This window comes from Ruditapes philippinarum, unplaced genomic scaffold, assembly GCF_026571515.1.
Source record: "Ruditapes philippinarum isolate M1 unplaced genomic scaffold, ASM2657151v2 ctg515_1_1_1_1, whole genome shotgun sequence".
In the NCBI taxonomy this organism is placed as follows: Eukaryota; Metazoa; Mollusca; class Bivalvia; order Venerida; family Veneridae; genus Ruditapes; species Ruditapes philippinarum.
Genome location: NW_026861754.1, coordinates 443,776 through 450,022, shown reverse-complemented (window position 1 = coordinate 450,022; position 6,247 = coordinate 443,776).

Below are 6,247 nucleotides of genomic sequence, written 5' to 3'. Positions count from 1 at the left end.
CAGTGTCTGTGTCTTTTAAATGACTAGCTAAAAGGAGAATATGGCCTTCTGTCACAAAGTCCATGAAATCAACTAAATGATTCATGCAATCACTCTCCTTTTTTACATTTCTGTGTCCAAAAAAATTCTTGATTTGCACAAGTGTAGATATATGTAGATATATTGAAATGAAATAGCTACATGTATATCCTCTTAACATTTTTATAGTCAGTTCTATATAATTGCTGCTTTTGAAACTATTTTATTACACTGAAGGGGGCAATCTTTTATGGGAAAAGATCATAAAAAACCAAAAAATTGATATTTATTTATGTTTTTAATAAATTTATTTTCCCTTTAAAACCCCTTCTACAAACTTATTTTTTAACCTTTTCAACTGTTTTTGATTGTTACAAAGTTTAATGGCATTTTATGATTCATATATTTTAGTGGCAAACAAAATGTAACTATTACCAGCAGCAAAATGACACGTTTGTTGAAATTCTGTGGACGTGGAATTAATCCTTCCAGTCTATCAGAAGGTTCCCTACATGATGACATGGCAATTTTTCCATCAATCATTCTCTCAACAGAGAGCTGGTCCTCGTGGCATATAATTGGCCAAACACTGCAAGTACCATCAGATGGAACATAACGCTCAAGGTACTTCATTATTGAAATAACACCTTGGCAAGTTGATAGATTTTCTTTGATTTCACCAAGGTTGACCTTGAAATGGAAGTAATTTCTGGTAATTCATGTAAACATACAGTTATTTATCAATTTGTTTACATTTTCATTGTAAAAAATAAAAAGCAAATTCGTTGAATTTATATCCCCCGCCGAGTACTGGTTATTATTAACACAACAACTGAAGACATAAGGCTTTATTTATATATTAATCATGGCATAAACAGTAATATTCTTTGAACTTGATAAATATTCAGGGCAATAACAGAGCCATAACTTTGTGTTAAATAGTTAAATCTGGAAATGCCAATGAGATGTATGCATACTACATAACTACTCAAGGGCCATAAATCTGAGTTATAAGTATCTGACTGGAACAAGGCGACTATATGCGCATCTCCTCTTAGTATCCCATAAAGTTTCATTGAATTCCAGCCAGTAGTAGCAGAGAAGTAGCAAGGAAACAAATATTTTTCTATATGGATACCGCATAACTAATCAAGGGCCATAACTCTGAGTTAAAGTGTCTGACCGGAACAAGCAGACGATATGCGCATCTCCTCTTGGTATTGAAGGTTCCCATAAAGTTTCGTTGAATTCCAGCCAGTAGTTGCAGAATAGTAGCGCGGAAATGATTTTTACTCCATATACATACTGCATAACTAATCAAAGGCCATAACTCTGAGTTAAAGTGTCTGACCGGAACAAGCCGACGATATGCGCATCTCCTCTTGGTATTGAAGGTTCCCATAAAGTTTCGTTGAATTCCAGCCAGTAGTTGCAGAGAAGTAGTGCGGAAATTATTTTTACTCTATATGCATACTACATAACTCATCAAGGGCCATAACTCTGAGTTAAAGGGGGTCTGACCGGAACAAGCCGACGATATGCGCATCTCCTCTTGATATTGATGATTCCCATAAAGTTTCGTTGAATTCCAGCCAGTAGTTGCAGAGAACTACTCCGGAAACGATTTTTACTCTATATGCATACTACATAACTAATCAAGGGCCATAACTCAGAGTTAAAGGGTCGGACCGGAACAAGCCGACGATATGCGCATCTCTTGATATTGATGGTTCCCATAAAGTTTCGTTGAATTCCAGCCAGTAGTTGCAGAGAACTACTCCGAAAACGAAATTCGGACGGACGGACAACGCCAAAACTATATCCCCTCCCGATTCCATCGGCGGGGGATAACTAATAAGTTCTATGTCAAAATATATTCAGTTATAATACACGATGCCATGTGAAATATGATAAACAAGATCAACAAGGGAAGGCGGCGTTCAATGAACGCACCCCCTCCCTGAAGTCCATTTTACATAAACTGTTTACCAAGACCTTTCAAAAAATTCTTAACAGCAAACTATTTTTTAATATATATAAGATTATCTAAGCTATTTAGTTATAAACATGTCTATCAGATAATACGAGTCTTTATCAATGCTGTATGCTTAAACCTGAGGTAAAATTATTGTTAACAAACATTTATACATTAATTTATAGCACTGCATGTTTGTTATGTCGTTTGTCATTGGATTATCGTTGTTTGGATAATCTTTATACATGTATTTGATCAATTTATTTATTAATTTCATTTCCCGTTTATAAATAAATTTTTCAGTATTGTAAATTTGTTATTAAGATTATTGACATGTTATATGGTCGTTTATAAAGTGTTCTTTGAAATACAACTCTCACTTAACTGCTTTGGTTATATATACAAACTGTTTATATAGGGTCATATAACCTGTCAAAATATTAAAAACTCGTAATATTGCCTGTAATACAATGCCGTAGCATTCACCAGTGACACCACATTTATGTAAATCCTTTGTTAGCAGGAACATTCAAAATATTATCTTCCAAATTGCTACTGCAATTAAATTTTAGTTTCTTACCAAGAAGATTCCCCTGAGAACTGATGTTGAATATGTCAAGTTCAAAAAATAGATAAATACAGAATCCCTAAAGAAAGCCCAACACGGCAAAATTGAAAATGTTGCAGGCTCGGTTTGATTGAGCCTGTTCATAGACGGTAAGTACTTTCAAAAGGATACGCTCCATCATCCTCTCCATTCTACACTGCAGTTCAAGCCATTCACAGTCTCCCGGAAGAATATTCTGCATTGTTGATTTATGGTAATAATTTATACAAAAATTAACACTCCTATATAAATATGCATTAATTAAATACTGCAGTTATTCATTAGAAATAATAATTTCTGCAAGATGCTGGCAAATCGTCGGCCTGCTCTTAAAATGTCCTAACTGCCAAAATGCTATATTGAGAAAAACGACTTTAAACATTTTGCATCTTAATATTTTTTTCCACGTGACCCCACTGAATTGAAATTTTTCACACGTCTATATTTAGGATTTTAATGCGCACAAAGGCGTTTATCTTTCTTTCTGGAGAAAGACTGAGAGTAAATATGTAAAAAAAAAATAAATTTGAGATAGAGCAAAAGGTCAAAATGTTTCTTAAAAAGTCACTCTAAAAGTGCGTCATTGGAGATAAAGCAAAGTAATACCAAAATTAAATGAAGGAGCCAGAGAGAGATACGATACTTTAATGGTAGAAATTATTACATACACAGGCTGTTTTAACCTTTAAAATGCACTTATTATGCTTGTTCGTATGTGTAATTAGATTTTATTGTAAATCATTACAAGCCGTTGCAATAATTTTTCAACGCAAATGAGCGACTGGATGTTTCTTTGTATAATAGTATAAAACTTGCTAAATAAGTTAAGGGAAAATAAATTCAGAAAACCGACCTAAACGTAACGTAATGCATCAAACCTAAAGGGTTAAGACTTTATGATATTGGTCCCCAGATATTCAGTCACAACAAGTTAAACAATTTATAACTGTTAATCATAACTTTTGTAACATTAATAAATATGACTTCTTGTCATTGATATCTTAAACATAAATACTGATCGTAAGTTGCGTAACAAAGAAACATATCTTAATTATAGACAAATATAGATATACATCATATAAAAGGTATTAGATTGTCTTTATATTTTCATATATAGCATGTTACTTTGCAAAATCTCAATCTGTATGTATTAACATAATTATACAACTGACATTAATGCAAAATGTCTGTATTAAACAAAAACATAAAACAGCGTCTCGTCATACCGTGAAAAAATTTCATGAAAAATTTGAATTTTCTATTATCTAACATTTTTTCAATGGACTAAGGTTAACATTATTAAAATGTTATTTACTTTCTTTAACAATGTAAGAAAACCTGTTGCCAAGGTACTTCATCAAATCTGCCATGTAGTAGTCATAAATATTAAACGTAAATCAGCCATTCATGTGGCTTGCAGTTTTAAACATAAATGCAACAATAACACGATGCCAAAGTACAACATCAAAAAAGAAAATATATTCCAATGTCTCATCATAATATTGAATTTCGTAAATTTCTCAAACATAATATTAATCACCTGTAGATGTAGATGAGTATTTGATTAATTGTGTTATAGAATAATACCATGATCAAATTCTTATTATGTCTATTTGCGTAATACTATAGCACTTGCACTAATAAAGGTTTATATTTTGCACAGACTTTTCATGAACATGCGATCCTCTGTCGGCATAAATCGTAGCATGGTTTCTATATCTTTTTTCTTGTCATCAGACAAACCCTTTCCACATTTTAGAATTTTAGGCAAAGGAAGTAAGTCTGCTTTGCAAGATAAACTTGTTGTCCTTAGAATTGTCGCCTCTGTGTACTGAACATCAAATGACTCTTTAAAAAACACTTGAAACGGCAATCCGTTCACGTATTTCAATGCTTTAACTCTTGTAAATGGGACAGAGTTAAATGTAAATTTCTCTGCAACCGCTCGATAGTCAAAAATCACGTCATTTTTAGTTGTATGATTACGGTTTTATCCGGACGGACTTGCTTACGTTTTCTAATTAGACTTAGGACTGTAAATTTCTGAAACTTACAGCTTTTTCTCTGTATGTGAGTGAATGTTATCAATTTCCTGAATACTGGAATGTCCAGGAGTACAAAATTTCTGAATAATTTCAACCACTTCAGCATAATTTTGTTGAAATAGTTATAAAGCAGTGGTCATCATGCTGTTCCGGTTTTGTGGTACACAACTATCAGACCACAACGTTATTTTCTTAACATGAGGATGAGCCTTCAAAGCGTTTTCTTAAATAACAGTTACAGCACTAGCAAGTTCATTAGATCCTCGTCCAGCCATATAACATTATATCCAACTTTGTCCAGAGAGCAGTGACACAATAGGATAATCAATCTCAAAATCACACCAAAGTCTTGACAATTGCTTATCAAGTCGTTAATTTTTCTACAAACTTTGTTCACTTTTGTCAACAGATCTTTAATGCCGATATAGCCCGAAATGTGTATGAGGACGCCGTCGGGCAACAACACGAGGTTTAACCTATAATGATATTTAAATTTAAGTAGATTATAATATCAGTGATTTTAGCATAGCTCACGATAAAAATGAAATGGTAAACTTTAATTTACTTATGTATGTATCCGAAATATTGTTTATCCGAATTATATTTACTAGGTTTTGCAAAACTTCTTAAAATTCTGAGATTACAGTGCATTCGACATTAAAAAAGCAAATTGGAGTTACACGTACATAGATTTTAGTTTAATATACTCGCATATTATTACTTTATCTTGCTTGGAAACACAATCAATGTCATTACAAAAATATTGGCAAGAAAATTCTCTACCGGAAGTTTTGACTTAGCGCACTATCATTGCGAAAACGACCAAGGTCACCTGACCATCTGTTCGTGTTTTGATTGGCTTATTTCAGGTTTCACTTTTAAATTGTCCTAAGTAACGTACATACCCTACTATAAGGATAAACAAGCATGCGAAATGTGGACATAGAGCAAAGTTCATACTCGGTAACTCCGTTTCTAGGTCATCATAACCTTGAACCCAAAGCTTAAAAGATAGAACAATGTAAGGTAAAAGAATGGTTCATTGATCTCAAATTTTGCAAAAATTGACAAAGGACACTTTTAGAGTTAAGCGACGAAATGTTTTTGAAAACACTAAGTATAAATAAAGTAATCTAAAAGATTCAAAATGATATTGATAAAAAATACAAACTTCTTAAACAAGGTTATTGCAAAAAAATATGATAAACAAGATCAAAAAGGAAAGGCGGCGTTCAACGAATCATAAATTGCGTAAATATTTAACAAAGTGTTACCATAGTAATTGGGGTGTCCGTGGCCGAGTGGTTAAGGTCGTTGACTTCAATCCACTTGCCCCTCACCGCTGTGGATTCGAATCCCGACAGGGACTTTGGATTATTTCATGTGAGGAAGCTATCCAGCTAGCTTACGGAACGTCGGTGGTTCTTCTCAGGTGCCGGTTCGTGCCTGAAATAATGCACGGAAGGGCACCTGAGGCATTCCTCCACCAGTAAAGCTGGAACGTCGCGATATGACCTATACTTTGTCGATGTGACGTCAAACCCAAAACAAACAAACAAAACCATCGTTTTTAAAATTTAAAATTGAAATTTAAAAACTCTT